Source organism: Bidens hawaiensis, unplaced genomic scaffold (genome assembly GCF_021521415.1).
Source record: "Bidens hawaiensis isolate Kalapana, Puna unplaced genomic scaffold, B.hawaiensis_p1.1 tig00040169_1, whole genome shotgun sequence".
Lineage (NCBI taxonomy): Eukaryota > Viridiplantae > Streptophyta > Magnoliopsida > Asterales > Asteraceae > Bidens > Bidens hawaiensis.
Window position 1 is genome coordinate 70,539 of NW_027505655.1, and position 22,680 is coordinate 93,218.

Consider the following 22,680-nt stretch of genomic DNA (forward strand, 5'->3'; position numbering starts at 1 on the left):
ACCCTCATTTTTCAAGAGGTTTAATTTTACATTATCAAACACATTGATACTATTGAGCATTTTTGTATTATGTAAATTATGTAAAACATAATATTACTTTTGTAAACAGAAATATGAAATGACATTTTTCATTACTTGTCTACTTTTACTCGGAAGGTTCAAAATATACAGGAACCGGTCCACAATCCACCAAATTCACCGGAAACCCACTGATCTCGTCTGTCCGAGGATTAGTGTCATCATAATCAACGCTGGTCCTCATAGCACGCCAAATGACACTATTACACTTGAAACCTGACCCGAATGCCATCTGCCAAACCCGGTTTCCTTCCTTCACCCGACCTTTTGCCTCCACGTAAGCCAGCCCATACCATACGGAGCTGCTTGAGGTGTTTCCATATGTGTACAAGGTCATTCTGGAAGCCTCCATGTCCTCGTCGGAAAAGCCTAGCGCCTTCTGCAGTTCGTCCAGCACCGGCTTCCCACCCACGTGAGGGATGAAGTGTTGTACAGCCTTGCTGTAGCTAGGCACGTAGCTGCGCTTTCTAGCAACGTAGTTCATGATCATGTACATGACCTTTTCTTTTGTGGGTAGGATGAGGCGGCCTACGGCGGTTAGGTTGGGTCGGATGGTTGCTATGGCAGCCGCGAGAAGGTCTTTGTTGATGCTGATGCCTACTATTCCCGCGCTGTCTTCTTCCCGCAGGATGCAGTTGTAGGAGCACTGTTAAGCTGACGTGTTGGTCTGCACCGCGTGGACAAGTTCATATTTGCATGTGTTGTGATGAGAGGGGCAGTTGGAGAGCAGGATGGCGGTGCCTCCCACCCGGAACAGGCAGTTGATAAGGAACTTGGAACGGTCTTTTCCGAGGTACACGTTTTCTGTAATACTTTCTGTACTTACTATCAACGCGTACGAGTTGTGATGCACCTGATCGATCACGTAAATTGTTTTATTTTTTTGGAAGGCCATCCAAGAACAACAATTAATTTACTCGAGTAAGTAGGGAGTAATTAATTAATAATAAAAATACTACCTGAAGAAGGTGTTTAGCAAGTCCTATTGCCATGAGTCCGGCACTGCATCCCATCCCAGAAAGATTGTAGGTGATGACGTCTTCTCTAAACTTATACCTGTTAACAATCATGCTACAAACAGACGGCTCTGTGTTATAAATACAACAATTCACGATTAATATCCAATCTCTTCACATAACTTTACACCCGTCTTAGCCACAACCATGTCAACGGCCCCAAGATGTTCATCTCCACTTCCTTTCTCGCGGCTTTCGTTGATGGCTCGTATTTGTTCGCAAAGAAGATCTCCGCCAAGTAAGTGGACTCACCAAGTCCGGATCTTTCCAGTATTTTCTTCATGAAAGCTAGTACTTCTTCTGAGAACTCTCCTGACCGCCTTGCTTGCTTCATAACAACCTCCTTTGAGGCCTTCTGAGAGGCTGGTGGCTTGTAACACGCAAAATCAACTAAATATATTTGTTTTGGTGATGTTTTTCGGGTCATTACAAAACATAGCACAAGGCATTTCGCAATGAACAATAATAATACTATGTTGATGAACATGATAATAATTCATTAGGCAACTGCCTTTGGGTTCTCAAAGATGCAGTAGTGACCTTTAATTTATATATGAATATACGTACTCATTAATTAGTGGTCCTGCCAACCTCGCATACGTAAGAATTGTTTTTGTTGGATTAGGTGATTAAAAAAAATATAGTGTTAGGTAGTTGACTAGAATTTAAGTGGTTTTAGGTAATTTAGTATCTAAGATAGCGGATTACTGGTAAACGTGAGATAGCGGATTACCGGTAAACATCAGCTTACTTTCCAGTTGTTCAACAAGTGTCATCCACATCAGCGGGATGTCACATGTGAAATTTGCTATTTGAGATAACGGATTACACAAACTCCTTTTACCACAATTCTCGGATACGTGTCAAAACTCCAGGAATCCTCTATCTCAAATAGTGGATTCCACATGTCGCACCCTGACGTGGACGACACTTGTTGAACAATTGAATGACGTGGAGAGACACGTGGAATGTAAGTTGACATGTACTTGTAATCCGCAATATGAGATATCAAACTATCTAACCTCACTTAAGTTCTAGTCAACCAGCTAAAACCTTCTTTTTTAAATCTCACCTATTCCCAAAAATTTTCCTTACGTAAATCAGTGAAGGGAATAGCTAGGCTCTTGAATATATACAGGTTTACATTATACTATATATAAAAAGAAACCTAATGCTACAATGTTTTATTGGAGGTTTAATAAATGGCTGTCATATGATAGCCATTGAATTCTTTTTTTATTATTTGATATTACTTTATTATGTATTGATTTGAGACTATAGCTTAACACAAAATGAAAGCTGGTCTGGTGGTGATGTTATAATCCACATGTCCTGAATTCGAACCTATATATCCTTGGTCAACTTTAAGGTGTTAGTAAAAAATATTAAGGTTTATGTATTTATATATTTCATACTAATTTTTTTTAAGATCTACGTATATATATATTCTATACTAATTCAAGCAACAGAAACATAAGGTGATGTGGTGGTAAAATAGTGTTCAATTTCTATTGTTAGTTTTAAAAGAAATCGACGCAACACCTCGAGGGCAACCTCTAGCTATATATTATAGCAAACGTAACTGCTACAGTTGGACAATGAGAGTTGTCAAACTTTAATTTAACTTTTGTTGTTTGCCGTTAGTTAATTACAGAGTATTTGTTTTCTTATGGCATTAGTTTATTAATTCATTTTTGTTTGTCTTTGCTTAATTATTCTTTTTCTTTGGTTTTAGTTTAACTTTTTTCACAAACCGAACACGTGTCAAGATATTTTTGGCATACTAGGATTTTATTTTATTTTAGTTTTCTTTTTCGTTTTTCTTTGAAATATAAGTAAGGTATGCTTTTATTTTCTTTTATTGTGGCATATATCATAACTTTATATTTTGGGTGGTTTTCTCTTTCGATTGCTATACTGAGTTTCGGGTACATATTAATACTGTAATATATTAAGTAGATATCGTTCTAATTCCCGGCGCAACGCGCGATGATAACTTACTAGTTTTGTTAAAAGAACATATTGTGTCATTTTCTTGTAGAAAGTGGAATGATTGTTTTCCATGCTACCGTATATATTAAATTTAGTCTATGGTTGGGTTCATTCAACTAAATCTTTCTTTGTAGTACTTAGGATTCATGTTAATTGTTAACCTCTCACTTGAATCACTCATCCTTACATATTTGGTCACATTTGCAGTTTCATTCATAAGTTGTTTGTTTTTCTTTCTTTTAATTCATACAGGATCTTGAGGTTTTACAAATCTTGTCATCTATCGCCATCTAAATCGCTGACTCATTTTTTTCTTTAAGATGGGCCCATGGTTATTTAATACTATTTTTATTTAATATTTATTTTTAATTAAAGATATAGGTGAAAATTACCTATATGCCCTCATATGACTGTCACGTGTCAGTAAGTCTATCACATGTCAATATTAAACTGAGATTTTGGATGGATGTTAGTTTAAAAGACTAAAATCGAGTATCCATGTAAAGGATATATAGCATCTGAAAGCAGTTTCTCTAAATGACACATTTATCGTCCAATACCATAAAAACAAAAATCTAATTTAGCCTATTTTCTAATAGGTGATGAAATATTAGATCAATATATGTACCGTATGAGACGGAAGCTACACATACAGTTTTGAAGCCGATCCTTTCCAGCAATGGCGCCAAGGGACCGATATAAATTTCAAGAGTGGTGGAGTTCCATGTAGTTTGTTATTCAAGGATTTGGCAAGAAAGTGATAATTCAAGGATTTTTTGCACCAAGTCGTATACCCTATCTCAATTAACTTTTCAATCAATGTGCCCTTTTATTGTTAATTAAAGAAAGTAGTATTAACAGTTCATATGTGTAGTTATAGTGCTGTACTTGAATTGATGCCAAAAAACATTAATTAGTACGTGAGCATTCATGCACATGTAGAAACGTGCATATGTTTCTTTATGTATATTTGTACTTGTGCCTACCTTCTTAAACGTGTTGTGTTCTATTCACATTTCACAACGGTAGTTTAAATGTTTTTTTAAAATTGAAGAGTTTTACGACATTTGTTTGTTGCGTATACTAAAACATATAATGCGTTCTCTTTTTATTTTAATAATTAGATGGTATATTTATACTTTTATTCTTTAATCTTTCCCACACCATTAAAACATTAATTTCTAGTTGTTTTCTTATTATATACTTGTATTGTCACACCCTCAATCTAGGCCTAGGAGTATGAACTATAGTTGGTACCATATTTGTAAATAAATCAGAGTTATGGTTATTAGCGGAAGACTTTAAAATATAAGGATCGATATTATAAATATTTACGATACAAAAGACGAGACAAAAGTCTCGTTTGGTTTTACTTGTTTATATGTTTTACAAAACCACCAAGTTTTAATATTTACATAAAACTATCCGAGTCGAACTTCTTCGTTCTCTCAAGATCTAATCTTGATTACCTGCACAATGTTAAAAAAAATACGTCAGCAACTCATGCTGGTGAATATACTGACGCAAAAATATTTTCTTTACTAAATTACCCCTCGAGACCACGTAAGCCTCGGCCCATCTTGGCTTAGGAATAATCAAGTTAAAACAACAATCATTATAATCTCGAGTCTCTGCACTAGGTCACCTCAGCGAAACACCGCAGCGTTTATGACATAACTTAGGTACCATAAATATACACATGGCCATTCCCCACTCGAACGTAACTTAGGTCCGGCCCATCGTGGCTGGAGGTCGTGACCAAGCGTGGTGCGATGTTCCCACCACGTTCACATATGAAAGGATCCAGACAAACGTATACCATAGCCTAAGGTTGGCTTATACTCTTATGTACAATGTTTTTAGAGACACGTATCCTTATGTAAAGTTTTACACATAACACGCTTGTTTGTTTGAAATCAAGTTTGTAAAAGTGGGCGTATTCATCTTTCAATGGGATCGGCTTCCAACATCGTCCATTAGTTCTTCCTTCGCTATCTCGCACCTATAGTACGAGTATAATATTCATTAGTCGGATACACGATCCGGCTTATGACCTTTAGTTTTATCATCTCGATGAACCTTTAGTTCATTCTTTTATTTACTTTAAAACCTTTAGTTTTAATAGTAATTTATAAACCTTTAGTTTATATTGAAAACCCGACGCTTCTTCTTCTTTAAGAAACGTATTTCTTTTATTATTTAAGTATATTCATAATACTTAAATAATATATTTCTATAACAAAGAATAATCTTATCTTTATATATATTCACATATATATATATATATATATTATCTTTCTTTTATTTCTTTTCTTTGTTATATATTTCTTTCGTTTATCGAGAATAATATTGACTTAGGGTATTAAGCCCTTTCAATAGTTTATTATTATTTTGTTCGGGCATTATGCCAACCTTGCTTGGCTTGGCAACACCCTAGAGACTTGGGCAGTACTTCGACGCCGCTTGCTTATCAACTTCTACTTGATCAACACCTTCTTACACTTGGCACACCTTTCGAGACGTCAACACCTTTGACACGTATTTCGAGAAAATCACCGGGTCATCGGGCAGTACTTCCTTCTTGTTCGGGATGTCGGGGAGTGGCACGTATATCGAGATAACGGGCACGGAAAAACGAGGCTCGTGGCACGTTTATCGAAACAGAGCGTTGGCACGCTTTACGAGGTAGTGAGAGAAAACTAGAGAGAGTAAATGTGAAATTGAGGTGTGAGAGGGCTGAGCTCGTGGCTGCCCTATTTAGAGCCCAAATTGGATCCCATCGCGGTACGCGATGGGCTCCCTGACTCCCCCATCGCGTACCGCGATATAGGGTTGTCGAGTCACGGGTAGGCCTGCCACGTGTTGACACATGGCAGGCGCCGCCACACGTGTCAACACGTGGCAGCAGACGCTGCCACCGTGAGCCACGTGGCACACGTGTCACGGTGTGTCAGACACCCCATCGCGGTACGCGATGGGTGTCTTTATTGACCCTGTCGCGTAGCGCGATAGGTCCAGAAGGCAGATTTTTCTTTTTAGTCCCTGGGGTTTGGAAATTGGTAGAATTGGTCATTTGACTTTAGAAACTTGTCATTTTTGGCCCGAAATTTACATGATGTTACATTTATCATTTAACATATATTGTTTTATCAAATTCTCAACGCACCGTTACGACATGTTTGTTTTTTTACATTTTGATGTAATTTTTTTATTAATATTAAAATGCGAGTTTTATCGTACAACTCATAGCCGCATCGACGTACAAGTCAAATAAAGGTATAAGTTGCAAGTTTTATTAAAATAAATTAGAAGGTTTTCTTAAACGGTCGAGATTTAGCGCACGTTATCGCGAAGGTAAAAAATATAGTCCAACCAATATTTCAATTTACAAAACCAAGAAGTACAAAAACAAGTCCCACAATTATACATATATACAATTGTCAGATTTCAGTTAACTCACAAAATTACTATTCACTTCAAAATATGTTTCTTCAGTTGTACTCTTTGCATTAAATGTTATTACCAGTAGTTAATCATGTGCTACCACGTGTTTTGTACTCAACAATTTAGTCTACGCTTTGAATGTTGTTACCATCATCCACTTGAATCGCCAAATAAACCATTTTCATCATGGATCGTTGAGTTTATACTTTCATAATCCAGCGTCGCTGTACCGCCACCGGCTACGACTAGATATTAGAAGAAGCCACCTTGGTGGTGGTGCAGTGGTTTGAAAGGGAATTCTGATGTTCATGACTCTTTAGGTGCTAAAAAACTAGAAGGTAACTTATTTGGATGTTTATAAATTATTTTATGCTCTTGATGAGTAGGAAGCAACACAAGTTGGCGATGATGGCGTCAATTTAATGGTGGCGATGTTGGTGGCCGAATCAAGTGGCTGGTCGGTATGGGAGATGACGGTGGTTGTGGTTTTATTGTGGTGTGGTGGCGGCCATAAGGTTTGTGTAGTCGTGTAGAGAGGAGACGGGAGGTTTTGGCTGAATTTTTTAGACAGAGAAAGAAAAGGTTGTGTGTGTGTGTGTGTGTATAGAGAGAGAGATAAATGAGAAGTGGTGGCTGCAGAGGTTGCGTGGTGGTGGAGGTGGTGTGACGATGGTAGACAAAATGTCCTAATTTGAACTCTGAATATGTAAGAGCATTCTCATCTATTCCTCTATTTTCAAATTCAAAATTACACTAAAAACCACTACATTTTATCTCTCATGTTTAATTAAATAATACTTTTTATACCATTATCATTATATTTTCTCTCTCCTCATCTCATAACCAATTTTTATACCTTTAATAGTAGTTTTTCAAATATATAAAATAAACTCCATTTTCTCTCTGCTCCACGCACAACATTCCTAAACCACTCCCTACATTATAAAAACTTCAATCACAAAACTTGATGGGTAGGATAGGAATGCTCTTAGGTGCGGTTATTTGGGACATCATATATATATCTATACAATTTTATATAACTTTTTATAAAAGTTTAAAACTTTAACTATTTATAAATTTAGTCATGCATGATTACAAATTATACACACAATATTTGGTGGGCATCACCCCTTGTACATTATGCATCATATATATTTCTTCGTTGCATTTGGGTGTTGTGATGATTTATTGTACTTTCTTTTCATGAGAGTAGCTGATTTAATTTTAAGGTAAATAACATAAATGATTTCATGAAATTTAATAATTTGACAACAAAATGGTGAATCCGAGCATGATTTTCAAGTAGATAGATATTGTGTAGTGGTATATATGGTGCCACGGTGGTTGATGGTCATGAAGGGTATATAGTGGTTTGTTTTCCTATAGAAAGTCTTGTATGTTATAAACGAATGTCACGACGACTGATTTCGTAGTAACATGTGGATTTTGTTAGTTTCTTCGGTTATACTTTTGCAAAGATACTAGTTATTATTACAAACCAAATTTCATAACTAAATAGTACAAAACATGTTTAAAGTGTTCTTACAAAACGCTGAGAATATGTGCTTTGAATAGAGGTCCTGCATTAAAAAGTTATTAGAAAAAAAACACTATGTAAATTAAAGTTATGCGTCTCTACCATTAAACTGAAGGGTGTAAATCAAGCGTCTCGCATGCCCCATGTCCATTTCCATCCCCCTGTTAAGAATTTGGAAATGGAAATCGATTTACTGTATAATCTTATGTTTTTATGGGGCATCAAATTGAGCTTGTTTAAACCTAGGTGTGTAATTTTGGGAGTTATTGTATAATCTTATGATTATGGGGCATATTTTTATATGAATACACAATATTATAAAGGTCCACATATTATGAATCGGACTTCATGTTCAATTATTTATCGACCCGTGTTCGACCATTTTCTCTCTCCTTCACTCTAAACCTAGTTTCAAAAAGCATTACAAAATTATAAAGGGTGAACAGTGTTTCTTCAAATTAATTCATGAATAAAAGTTTTTCTATCTCATACGCTTACAACCACTTTACAACTACCCTACATAATATAGAGAACTCACTCACAATTATATGGAGGACCTGTTGGGAACACTCACTTTCTGTGACATTCGTCAATTTCGGGTCCTATTTGTATTCGTTTTTGTACTCGTTTATCAAGTAAGCCGACCCGTTTTGTGAACCAAAACCTTCGATATAATCAAAATGATGAATTTTATGTTATATATTTGTTTTATACTTGTCGTGTCTTAAAAACATCCTTTTTGGTCCTTAAAATGCCTAAAAAACGCTTTAAAACAACTCTAGGGACCAAAACTGCCATTTTTGCAAAGTTTGAAAATCTGGCCACCCAACCCATAGCGATACGCGATGGGCTAGAACATGAAGGCATCACGTATCTCTATGATCATCAGGTCAGATTGTTGTTTGTTAGTTGTTTGTGCTATTATCCAATCCGCATTTTACCCATTAGACTGCATGCTTAACCCTTTCAATCTTATCCTTTATACACCCATCCTCATGCTTCATTAATTAATCCCTGCTCATACTTCATTTTCTCTGTCAAAATTCAAGATCTTAAAGGTTGTTTTTCATTGTTCTTGAAGGTTTGACTTTCAAAAGTGAAACTGATCAAAGTATTTCATTTTAATCAACTTGTTAGCTCTTATTAATACATGAAGATTGTTATACAACATAATATAATATACACCCCTTCTTACCTCTGGTGGTCACTTCCCCGGTCTCGGTCGGTGGAGTGTCGGGCCTCGTAAGGTAAGGCTTCATGGAGGACATTCGTAGTCCTTGATATATATATATATATATATATATATATATATATATATATATATATATATATATATACACATATATATGTATAATTATATAACTTTTTTATACATATTAACCATGCTTATATTCTGCTCATTTTAGTTTACATATCATATTTATGAAGTTCCATGGTTATGGGTTTGTAGAGACTAGCCTCGGTTTAAACGTAATGGATTCAGATTGGTATCAGAGTCACAAGACTAATGGATAGGTGGTTAGAATAAAAGAAGTTTAAAACATTTGTCAAATTCGGGTCCTATTTGTATTCGTTTTTGTATTCGTTTATCAAGTAAAACGAACCGTTTTGTAAACCAAAACCTTTGATATAATCAATATGATGAATTTTTTTGTTACATATTTGTTTTATACTTGTTGGGTCTTAAAAACATCCTTTTCGGTCCTTAAAATGCCTTAAAAATGCTTTAAAAAAACTCCAGGGACCAAAACTGCCATTTTTGCAAAGTTTAAAAATTTGGCCGCCCAACCCATAGCGATACGCGATGGGCTAGGCCATGGAGGCATCACGTATCTCTATGACCATCAGGTCAAATTGTTGTTTGTTGGCTGTTTGTGCTATTATCCAATCCGAATTTTTACCCGTTAGACTGCATGCTTAACCCTTTCAATCTTATCCTATATATACCCACCCTCATGCTTCATTTATCTCTGCTCATACTTCATTTTCTCTGTCAAAATTCAAGATCTTAAATGTTGTTTTCATTGTTCTTGGAGGTTTGACTTTTAAAAATGAAACTGATCAAAGTATTTCATTTTAATCAACTTGTTAGCTCTTATTAATACTTGAAGATAGTTATACGACATAATATAATATACACCCCTTGTTACCTTTGGTGATCACTTCCCCAGTCTAGGTCGGAGGAGTTTCGGGCCTCATAAGGCAAGGCTTCATGGAGTACTTTCGTAGTCCTTGATATATATATAATTATATAACTTGTTTATGCATATTAACCATGCTTAACTTCTGCTCATTTTAGTTTGTATATCATATTTATGAAGTTCCATGATTATGGGTTTATAGAGACTAGCCTCAGTTTAACCGTAAATAGATCTAAACCGTAAACCGAACTTTGTTTACTAGTTTTGTTAAATAATTGTATAAACATGTTTTTTGTTAGATCTAAGTTTCTAAAAATCATTTATGAGTTCTATGGTTATGGGTTTGTAGAATCTAACCTCGGTCTTAACCCAAAACAAGATCCGAACCAAAAACCGAACTTTCGTTCAAAGACTTTATTGTTAACTTTTTGGTTATAAAACTTGAGTATCATTATTTATAAATTATTATAAAAGTTCTTTGATGCTTGGGCATGTAGTAACCATTCTTGATCTTATTCCGAGATGGAAACCGAACTAAACCGACTTCACTCGCTTAAGACACACAAGTTTATTTCTAGCTATCAAGACTTGTATATTTCTTTAAAAATACTTTATAAACTGATTTTAATTATTTTCTTAAAGTACTTGGAATGTTGAATCCAACTTGATCTTATAACAAAGTTTGGACCGACAAAACCGAACACCCGCTTAACGGAGGTTTTTGGTTCTAAAACAATAGAACTACATACTTGGTTAAGTCTTATTAAATTTTATTGAGTTATCTCATAAAATTCATTATTTTGGAAACTTGACTTTGGGTTTGACCAATTATCCGTTTTTTTATCTATATTATAAAGGGACTTGCACTCTTGCATTTTTACCCACCTTATTACTTAACATAGGTTGAGTAAATATTAAGGACTACATACTTTAACCCGGTTTCGAGAAAACTTATATCTTTAAAAGACTATTATTATAATTGCTTAATTACTTACATTTTAAACCTTAAACTTTAAATTGTTTGCATTTCTATCATTTACTTTATTTAAAGACTTCCAAGACAACTTTTTTAATACAAGACTTATTTTCTTTATGGCTTTGTTCGTTAAACTCGTCGTTCCGGTTATCTCCAAATCACAAATCTTTCAAGTTTATTACTTGAACGTGAGTACTTTTCATACCCCGTTTTCCAACTTTCATTTTGGGGGTGATATTGCGTACTTATTCAAACTAAATTTTTTTATACTTGAGTCTCAAACCGCAAACTTTATTGTATACTTTACTTAAATAAATGCTCTATTTGGTGTTCTATGCTTATATGCTTATATGCTAATGTGTTCACCGCTTTTGATTGGTTAATTCATAAATCCGAGTATATTTGGCATCCCCTTATAAAAAGGTGTCGTTAATGTATTCTTATTAACGATTTCATATAAATCCTAGTCTATTTGGCATCCCCTTATAGCAATGTGTTGTTAATGTATTCTTATTAGCGATTTCATTATCTAAATTATTGCTATTATTTAATGTTTTGTATACAAGTTGTGAAATTTCCTATTATATACTTATTGTTCAAAACTATGAAATTGCTCACCAACCTACGTGTTGACACATTTTATTTTTTGCAATGTTACAGGTTTGACTTTAGGTTGACTCGAGACGTGTGGAGAAAACGTTGTCAAGACTATTAGGTTATTAGCAAAAATGAACAATATAATATTTGCTATGTTTGAATTCGGTCATTGTATGAACATGTTATGTCACTCGTTATGATTTTGTGAAATTAAATGAGTTGATTAAATATTGTCACTTTAAATAGTGTCTTGTGTTTTTGGGCAATCCGTTGCACCCGACATGTTCCACCGGCTTTGGTCGGGGTGTGACACTTTCCATCCATCATCCATGATGTGCAAAAAGCAATATATATATATATATATATAAATATTAATAACTAGTTCTCGCAAGTCCACACTAAGTCTTAAATTTATAAAACCAAACAATCCTAACTAAGCTTCACACAAACGGCAAGTGTACTGCCGCATAGCACTCAGTCTAATGGAAGCCCGGATGTCGAACACAAAGACACGTGAGAACGGCTTAGATAATTAACCATAACCTAAGTCCCGCCTAAATAATACATTTATTTATCTTAATTATTTAAATAAACTAAAATTAACTAACTTAACTTAACTAACGGTGAAACTTAACGGAATTAACAATAATAAGAAAACGAATCAACTAGGTAGGATGACTTAAAGGTCGTAAGATGACACAGGTGCTAACATGTGGTCGAAACCAGGGTTCTAAAGATGAGCTAAATAGTCTAGGTCAGAACAATTGGGTCCATACGGTCAGTTTACAAGAATACCCTAACGACATCTAGATTACTTTTAATACATGGTTGTTAATCTTTGTACCCTAATAACTCATCATTTGGTCAATGTCAAAGTTACAGATCTCACTAAGGTTTGAGCTAATATCAAACCTAGTAAAAGAGGAGTAATTCAATAATAAGGACAAAATAACTCAACTTACAAACTTAACCTAGCCGACAGCTGGAAAACCGCATGTGGTCTAGCAACGACCAACCAAAACCTACTAAACCAGCAAGATAAGCCAACACCTACGGTCTTGTTCCAGCTCAAGTGTGGTGAACTCACTGACATGAATGACTCAGGAAACACAAACCCTAATGGTATGCCTACCACAATCAATCAACAAACAAAGTATTAACCGAAACATGCAATTAACGCCTACACGAAACTATTTCATGCAATAATCAACCACACGGGGCACATGAAACTTAAGATACATCTATGCCAGCAGGTATACACGGAATAAGATCACAAAATATGAACTTTACGATAGGAAAACAATCAACCACTTGTTAAGCACCCTAAACTAGTTAATTTAAAACGTTAAACATCAAATCTAGGTGATTCTAACCAATCTAGCCAATCATAATCAATGAACAACAGATAAAATAGATATAAATGATAAACATGTTCATTAGAATCTAATTGCAAAAGGTTTGAATGATTAAAACTCAAAAACAAACTTAAAATCGTTAAAACAATCAAAACCGAAAACCGAAGGATAAAAGATTGAACCGTAAGCTCCTCCTTCTTGGTTTCTCTCCTAAAAAGGGTGTGGTGGCTGGAAAGATTATTAAAATTCGTTCATAGGGTTTATTTTCATTAAATATATCTCTAAACTTGCTTAACAAGTCAAAACTAGGTTAAAACCCAAGCCCACAAGCCCACTAAAGGACAAAACAGTTGGGCTGCTTGATTTTGGGCTGCATCTTGGACATGGGGGGTGCCGCGTCACGTGAGTAGAGGGGCTGACCTGGTTGTGTGTGGCGGCCAGGTACTTCGGTATTCGTTTTTTCGTTTTCCAACTCGTTAAATCTCGTATACGCGTTCCGTCTTCGATTCGATCCTCGGGTGAACGATATCCTTCACTATAAAACTTGTTTTCCATGCTCTCTTCACCCATGATCCTACATCTAACAAAAATATGGAATCACATGCATACACAATTTGATACTCGTTAACGTATAAGCATAAAACAAACATGAATTCGGGATAATTTTCTATATATTTTGCATCACATCAAATATCCCCTCACTTAAACCTTTTTTATCACTGAAAAAGTAAACTGCATAGGATCATAACCGATAGAAAATATCAACTTAAATCTTTACATTTTTTAATATTTATAATTCAAAAACATTATCAAAAAATTAACCACGATTGTCAGTGTATTGGTCACTTTAAACCCATGCCCTTTCCATACGCAACGAGACAAACAACATGTGATGGTTTTTAAGTTGATATGAACTAGTGGAAGCCAAAATTAATAATAATATTTTTTTCTTTTCTTTTGCTTGGTTTTACCGACCTGAACATCCCCAAGTTGACTTAAACCACATATCTAACTGAACAAAACAGAATATAACATTTAAGCAAAACTAAGACGATCAAAGATATTGCTTATCCATTGTTGGACCTAGATTCGTTGGTTTGTGCTTAGTTGGCATTAGGTTTGGGTTGTACATGTTAACCGATATCCTTATGGATCTCGGTGGGATTTGGGCCATTGTTGGGCTAATGTATTGGGTACCCTATATACAGAACATGTTGTATAGGTTTTGGGGTGCTAATTCAGTAAGTTGTTTTGCGGTCTAAAGATGTTGAGACGAGTTTGTAATCATAGTGCTTAAGCACCCGACGTTCAATATAACGTGTGTTTTGAAGCAGTTACTTGTGTTATTTGTGTTCGTACGACTTGTTCTTGAATCATCTACTGTTGGATTTCCGCACCAATAGTTAGATTCGTTGATATCATAATTAAAAGATCTGTTTTGGACCTTACAATTGGTATCAGAGCCTTAAACCTATTCAGGCTCGTTATTGTGATATCAAGGATTCAAGATTTTGGTTTCTTGGTGGTTTGATTGTATTTTCCGGGGAACTGCTGTTTGGAGAAGAGAAAGTTTTTTCTGGTGGAAGATTGTGTTTTGTTTTGGAAACAAATCAAACTTCATAATTCTCGGAAGTTTGTTATTGCCAAAATCTAGAAGATTTCTGGATTCTCGGCTTAGATTTAAGTGTTTTCGGCTGCATTTAAGGGTTCTCGGCTAAAACTAGTTCTCGGCTAGAACTAGTTCTCGACTAAAACTAGTTCTCGGTTAAACAAAAATACTAGTTCTCGGTCAAAGACTGGTAGTTCTCGGTCAATAACAGTGTTCTCGGTCAACAATACTGGTTCTCTGTCCACGTGTGTTGTTCTCGGTCAATCCTAGTTTTCGGTCAACAGATCTGTGAACAATTTTGAGCCTGGTTAACATGACTTGGGCCTTGTGTTTTGGACTCAAAAGATTTTAACTTAAATTACTCGTGAGCGAATTTGATTAATAAAATGGAACAGTTAACTAATGGCAATGGATCAACCAACGCTTCTCTCCATCAAGAACTAGACTCCATAATTGGGACCACTACTCGTATACCCCTTATCACACCCTCATCTAGGGCCTAGGAGTATGACTACAGTTGGTACCACAATTGTAAATAAATCAGAGTTACGTTGTAAGTGGAAGACTTTATAAAACTTTAAGGATCAAAATGTAACATATATATACATATTCAAAAGACAGGATTGTAAAATACCCGTTTAAGTTGTTAACAAAACATTACTTGTTTATAATTACAAACCACCATTTTAGTATGTTAAGTTTATACAAAATAAATCCGGGCCATCGGATATTAGTAGCACTTCGTCACTCCAAGTGCTATCATTGTTCACCTGCAAAATGTAAATAAAATATGTCAGCAACGAATGCTGGTGAACACGCTGACGCTAAAACAATTTCTTTTACTTTATTACCCCTAAAGACTACGCCTGCCTCGGACCATCATGGCGTAGGAATAAAAAAGTTAAAACAACCCAATTATAAACTCGAGCCTCTACACTAGGTCACCTAAGCAAACACCGCAGCGTTCGACTTAGTTAAGTACCCGTAAGTATACACATGGTCGTGCTTCCTATAGGAAAGCGTCCTACGACCAAGCATGGTGCGATGTGCCCACCGCGTACTACCACATATGTAAGGATCCAGACACACATATACTACAGCCTGAGGGCTAGGCTTATACTCTTATTTTGGTTTTAGGAACACGTAGTTCCTTGTAAACAATTTTCATATAACATGTTTGACTCGTTTGAAGACAAGTTTGTAAAAGTTTGGGGGCGTATTCACCTTTTCTCTTTGGGATCGGCTTCAACACCGTCCGAGGGTCTTTCCCTTGCTATCTCGCACCTATAGTACGAGTATAACCATTTGTTAGTCGGATATACAATCCGGCTTAAGACCTTTAGTCTTATTTTATAAACTTTACCTCGATGAACCTTTAGTTCATAAATCTCTTTTACTTGAAAACCTTTAGTTTAAAATTAATTATAAACCTTTAGTTTATTTATAAAACCCGACGTTTCTTCTTCTCTAAGAAACGTATTCTTTTTCTTTTATTATTTAAGAATAGTTATTTATTCCTTAAATAATATTTTCATAACAAAGAGTATACATATATACTTACACACATATATACATATTTACAACTCAATCTTTTATTCTTTTCTTTGTTATGTTTATATCTCTTTTATTGATGTATCGAGTATAACCTCGACTTAAGGCTTAAGCCTTTAATATAATATTATATTATATTTGTCGTTACGCCTAACCTTGTTGGCGTTTTAGAAACCCTAGGAACTTGAGCAGCACTCCAACGCCACTTGATCAACGTCCTTTCTTGTTGCCAAATGTTAACACCAATCTTTAACACTCGTTGGCACGCTTCTTGAGACTCATCGCCATGATAACAAACGCCTTCTTGGTTGAATGTGGTGGAGGGTGGCACGAACTTCGAGGAATCTTCGACACGGAGAACGAGGATCGGGACACGCTTATCGAGGAATTATGGCACGTTTATCGAGGTGGATCGAGTATGTGATTATGGTATTGTAGAGAGATGTTAGAGAGAGAGGAATGAGCTGAAATGATGTGGAGAAATGAGATCCCCGACCTGCTATTTATAGACAATTTTTCTAGCTCGTCGCGTATCGCGACGTAGCTCAGCTGCGTCACCAAGTAGGTCTGCCACGTGGCGACACGTGGAAGACGTTGCGCCACGTGGCGACACGTGGTGACAGTGTTGCCACGTGGTGACACGTAGCGGCAGATGATGCCACCGTGTGCCACGTGGCACACGTGTCACAACGTGTCAGACCACGTCATCGTGATACGCGATGACGTTGGTTCAACAGCGATCGCGTATCGCTGTTGACCCTTCCTGAAGTTTTGACCAAGCCCCATCTCGGTACGCGATGGGCTTGTCTTTTGTCCCGTCGTGTATCACGATAGGACAAGAAAACATAATTTTCACTTTAAACCCTAAAGTTTGGAATTTGGCATTTTTAGTCCCTTGATTTTGGAAAGTTGACATTTTGAACTCGAAATTTTCACGATGTTACACCCCTCTCTTGTCTCATGGGGGGTTTAGTGAATGGAAGTTTCGTTTTGAGAAATACGTTAAGATGAAGGATCCAAGTTTGGAGAAGTATTGTTAGGGGGCCTCAAAGAATTACTTATCAACGTGATAACTCAACTAAAATTATTGTGAAGCCTGTTGCTTTGTATGATGATGATGATTTTGCTAAAGTTGAGGAAGATGAAAAGGCTCTTGCAACTTTAACCATGGCACTCTTACCTAAGATTGCCCTTGGTTTTAGAGAACTGCAATCTGCCAAGGAGTTATGGGAGGCACTGATTGAGGTGTATGAAGGAAATGAAACATGAAAACGAGTCGCCAAGACTTGCTGCGACAAAAGTTCAACATGTTTAACCATGTTCTGGGGGAGTCGTGGAAACTCAACTCCAAAGGTTCATAGCCCTGGTGACTGAAATGAGATCTGCAAGTATTTATCTAGCAACTTCTGAGATAAACAACAAACTGGTGAACTCATTGCCAAAGAGTTGAGATATGAATGTTGCTGTTATCAAGAAGACTAAAGATCTCAACAGAATGTCTATCTCTGAGATGATGGCTACTATCAAGGCATGTGATATGGATGACAAGCAACATGCAATAAATCATGCGAATTCTTACAGTGCAGCTTAGTACAACGTTGCTTCCAACAATGCTCTCATTTCTCAAGACAGTTTCTCAATGTGTAAGGCCACTCAGCAACTTCCACCCCAAGGAAACTTTCAAATGTTCAAATCCACTCAAGGCCAATCATCTTCTACTCCTCCTCAACCAGCTCCAGTATTCTTCACCAAGTCTGCTCAATCTTCATCTTCTGGCGTATGGTCAAAACTCCAGTCAGATTCCCTCCATTCCGAAAGAGACTCAGGAGAACATAGCTCTAATGGCGGGATTCATGAACTGCTACAATGCATTTCTAGCTGGAGACTTGGTCCAACCTGTAGTTGCTACTGAACTCGATCAGATCCATCCTGATGATGTTGAAGAAATGGATATCTCTTGGCAAATCGCCATGGCGGTATTTCGGGCCCAGAAATTCACTAAGAGGACTGGTAGAAACAATTGGAATATGCCTAATAATCAGAATGTGGGTTTAACAATGACACTTTGAGATGCTACAACTGTCACGAGCCGGGTCATTTTGCTCGTGAATGTACTAACCCAGCGAAAGAAGGAAACACAGAAAGAGCGCTGATTCTAGTGGGTAATGCTAGAGGTGAGATTAGGGGTAGTTTGGGAAATGGTGAAAGGGGATTGGTTGATCAACAATTTTCTTGTGAAGATCAGATGGCTACTCTCAACATTGGAAATCAGACCACAAACTGCGCAAATGTATAAGACACTGAAAAAGAAAATGTTGCTGAGGAACAAGTCAAGGAACTTCAGTTCGCATATATGGCTTTCATTTCTCCCGACTCATCTGAGGTAAGTTTTCAACCATGTTCTCAAGATTGTGTTGATAAGATAGAATTATATAGGCTCCACAATGATAAATTAATTAGAGACATGGAAAGAGTAAAATCTGAAAATTTTAAACTTAAGAAAAACAAAAAAGGTTTTCTAGATAAAATAGAAGCAACTCAAAAGGATCTATCTATGCTTAAGTCTGAATTCAGTATAAAATGATGTCACTACCTAGACGCCAAACAGGAAATAGTTGAATTAACTGCTAAACCGGAAGCCTCTAAGTTGGAAAGTTTGAATCTAACTAGTAAATTTGAAAGGGCTGAACTAGATTTTAAAAAATTCGAAGGTTCTAGTAAAGTAGTTAACTCAATGATTGAAAATCAATTGTGGTGGAAAGAAAATGGAGGTGAGGGCATAGGATATAGTCAAATTCCCCCACCTTACAATAACAATTATGTTAGTACTCCTGTTACCAAAGAACAGAAAGAAAGGTAAAGGGCATGAAGTACGGTAGACAAGATAAAATTGATGGCGATAGTCTTGTGAATGCAAATGCGTCTACTTCAGGAGTGAACGATTCTAACGTGTTTGCTTCATGTGCAGAAAACGTAGTTGTGAAGGAATGGCTGATGAGGACGACGACCCTTGCTTTGAATTTGATAATGACATTGTTTCTGATCTTTATTTAAAACTACTAGTTTTGAATTCTATTATTCCGACTGTTTGTGTGGGCTCTGTTATAAAGAGCAAGGATTCTTGTGTGGTTGATTATGTTAAAACTTTGAATTTTGATAATGTGGTTCCAATAAGTTTAAAAATTCAAAAATTTCCAACAAATACTTACCACCTAAATTTGTTAAAGAGGGACGCTCTAATGACAAACAAGGTGATAAGTTCAATAATGTGAAAAATGGTCTTCGAAATTTCAAGCAAACTGGTCCACACAACCAGTCCAGACGAGGAGTTGCCCAAAATGATTTATACATAAAACGTCAAACTTGTTTTAACTGTGGCACTCCTGGTCATATTGCCACAAATTGTCCACATTGTCCATATGTTCCCTATTATGGATTTTATCAGAGGAATATGCCCTATATGCCTCATAATTCGTACAAGCAAAGATTAAGGCATAATCAGGCTAATCCCTCTAACAATGATTGGAATCGAAACAAATCTGGCAGGTTTAGTCCTCATCAGACAAAGCCTAACATGTTTCGCAATGGGGTTAGAAAAGGTGCTTCGGTTTCAAAAGCGAACACAAATTCTAAACCAAAACAGGAAGAAAAGACAAAATCGTGTGCGTCTAAACAAAAAACACCAGAGATAAAGACAACCATTCATACATATAATGCAAAATCTTACAATGGTAGACATAAATGGTTACCTAAATCTCCGGTAAAAGAATCTGAAATCCAAACGTTTGATGATCAAAAGGACATGTCATGGCAACCCGTGACAACTTTAGATGAATCAGGGTCACCCAGTGTAACCATGGACTGGGTACCAAAGTCTAATTAATCCCGCGTTTTGTGTAGGGACAACTATGGAGGAATATCATCAAACCATGGTATGTTGATAGTGGCTGTTCCAAACACATGACAGGAGACATTTCCCAACTACATGACATTCAAACATTTAATGGTGGGTATGTGTCCTTTGCGGGAGGAGAGAAAGGGAAGATTACATAGAAGGGTACTGTAAGTAACGGTGTTCTAAAATTCGAAAATGTTAATTTTGTTCCAGAATTGAAGCACAGTCTATTAAGCGTGTCACAAATCTGTGATAAAGAATTTTCAACTCACTTTACTAAAAAGGAGTGCTTGATTTTGAAACCTGGTATAATTGTACCAAAAGACTGGATTCTTGTTCGATCACAACGAAAAGATAATGTTTATGTGATCGACATGAACAAAAATGTTCCTGATGAAATAGCATGTTTGTTTTCAAAAGTGTCTAAACATAATACCATACTATGGCATCGTCGTCTTGGTCATGCTAATACTGAAAATTTGAATCATCTTGCTAAAAATGATTTGGTACGTGGCCTACCTATTAAAGATTTTGTGACTATTGAAAAATGTGTTGCCTGTGCTTTGGGTAAACATCATCGAAAATCTCATAAGCCGAAAGTGATCAATACCATTTCATCAGTCTTTTAGTTGCTACATATAGATATTTTTGGTCCGGTACATGTCTTAAGTCTTTCTCGCGGCTCTTATTGTCTTGTTATTACTGATGACTACACACATTTTACTTGGGTGTTTTTCTTGCAAATAAGAGTGAAACTACAGATTTGATCAAGAATTTTATAGTGCTTATGGAGAACCAACTGAATTTGAAGCTGAAGGGAATACGTTGTGATAATGCTACGGAATTCAAGAATGCATCATTGAATTATTTTTGTTCGGGGGGGTGCTTCGTCAGTACAGTTCAGCACGGACACCACAACATAATGGTGTGGCTGAAAGGAGAAATAGAACTCTTATCGAAGCGGCAAGGACTATATTGTGTGATTCTAAGCTGCCATTGTTTTTCTGGGCTGAATCTATTAATACGGCCTGTTATGTTCAGAATCGGGTGATAATCAACAAATCACAAATGAATACTCCATATGATATTGTCTATGGCTATAAGCCAACTGTTGCGCATTTCAGAACATTTGGTTGCCCATGCACTCTAATGAATCTCGAGTCTACTCCGAAATTTGGGGCCAAAGCTGATGATTGCTACTTTGTTGGTTATGCGGGGCATACCACCTACAGGGTCTACAATAAGTCAACCAAACAGATTCTAGAGTCCTATGATGTTCGCTGGTTGGAAGAAAACGAGACTGATGCTCGTGTGGGTCCGGACTTGTTATTCGATTACAATGAACTTTTCAAACCATTCAATGTGCTTCCGATCATCAACATAGAACCATCAGGTAGTGCTACAGTGGATGCTGAGAAAGATGACCAACATGCAGTATCTTACATCTCTCCACTTCTGGATGATGATGTCACAGAACCACTTAATGACGACACACCCGCATCCATTACTCAGTCGTAAGAAGTTCCAGAAACTGAATACTCGCAAAATTCGTCTGAAGATGCTGCAACAGTTGAGGGGGAGAGTCCTATTCGTCAGATTTTCGGGAGCACACTATTTCCCGATGCCATTCCAAATAAGTATATCGCCAGCACCTCGTACTCACATAGTACAGCGACCTCGGGATGGAAGAACTCTCTTGCTGATATTGATGTAAATCTGTCAAATTTGCACTCTACCGGTGATGTTTCTGATCAATTAGTTCCTTCGAGGGTTCAAAAAAATCATCCAATTGAGAACGTCATAGGTCCTCTAGAAACAGGCGTGTCCATCAGAAGTCATACACAGTTGTTTGTTTTCCTGTTTCATCTCTCAGATTGAGCCAACGACGGTAGAAATGGCCCTCTGGGAACCAAGTTGGTAGACGCTGTGCATGAAGAATTGAATCAGTTTGATAAGTTGAAAGTTTGGAGATTGGTTGAGTTACCGGAAGGAAAGAAAGCACTTGATACGAGATGGGTATTCCAAAACAAGCAAGATGACACAGGGGTTATTGTTCGAAACAAGGCACGGTTGGTAGTTCGTGGTTTTCGTCAAGTTGAAGGGTTGGATTACAATTAAGTTTATGCTCTAGTGGCTAGACTTGAGGCCATCAGAATTTTTCTGGCCTACGCTTCATTCATGGGGTTCACAGTGTATCAGATGGATGTTAAGACCACGTTTCTGTACGGCGAAGTCAAAAAGAGATCTATGTGGAGCAGCCATCGGGTTTTTTTACTCCAAGAAACCAAATCACGTCTACAAGTTAGACAAGGCATTGTATGGGCTTCATCAGGCTCATCGGGCATGGTATGCTACATTGACAGCACACCTTCAAGATCATGGCTACAAGCGAGGAACCATTGATCAAACCTTGTTCCGCAAAACTGTCGGAAAAGATTTGATTCTAGTCCAGATCTATGTAGATGACATTATCTTTAGATCCACCAGTG

At 36.7% G+C, this 22,680-nt stretch overlaps 1 pseudogene across 1 annotated transcript; it reads right to left on the minus strand.

Moving 5' to 3' along the window:
- On the minus strand, positions 1-1,779 carry LOC143614536 (3-ketoacyl-CoA synthase 11-like; annotated as a pseudogene). The gene is made up of 2 exons (XR_013150304.1): positions 1,038-1,779; positions 1-931 (listed from the first exon to the last, which is right to left on the minus strand). The product of XR_013150304.1 is annotated as a 3-ketoacyl-CoA synthase 11-like (transcript).
- Between the last annotated feature and the right edge of the window lie 20,901 nt (positions 1,780-22,680).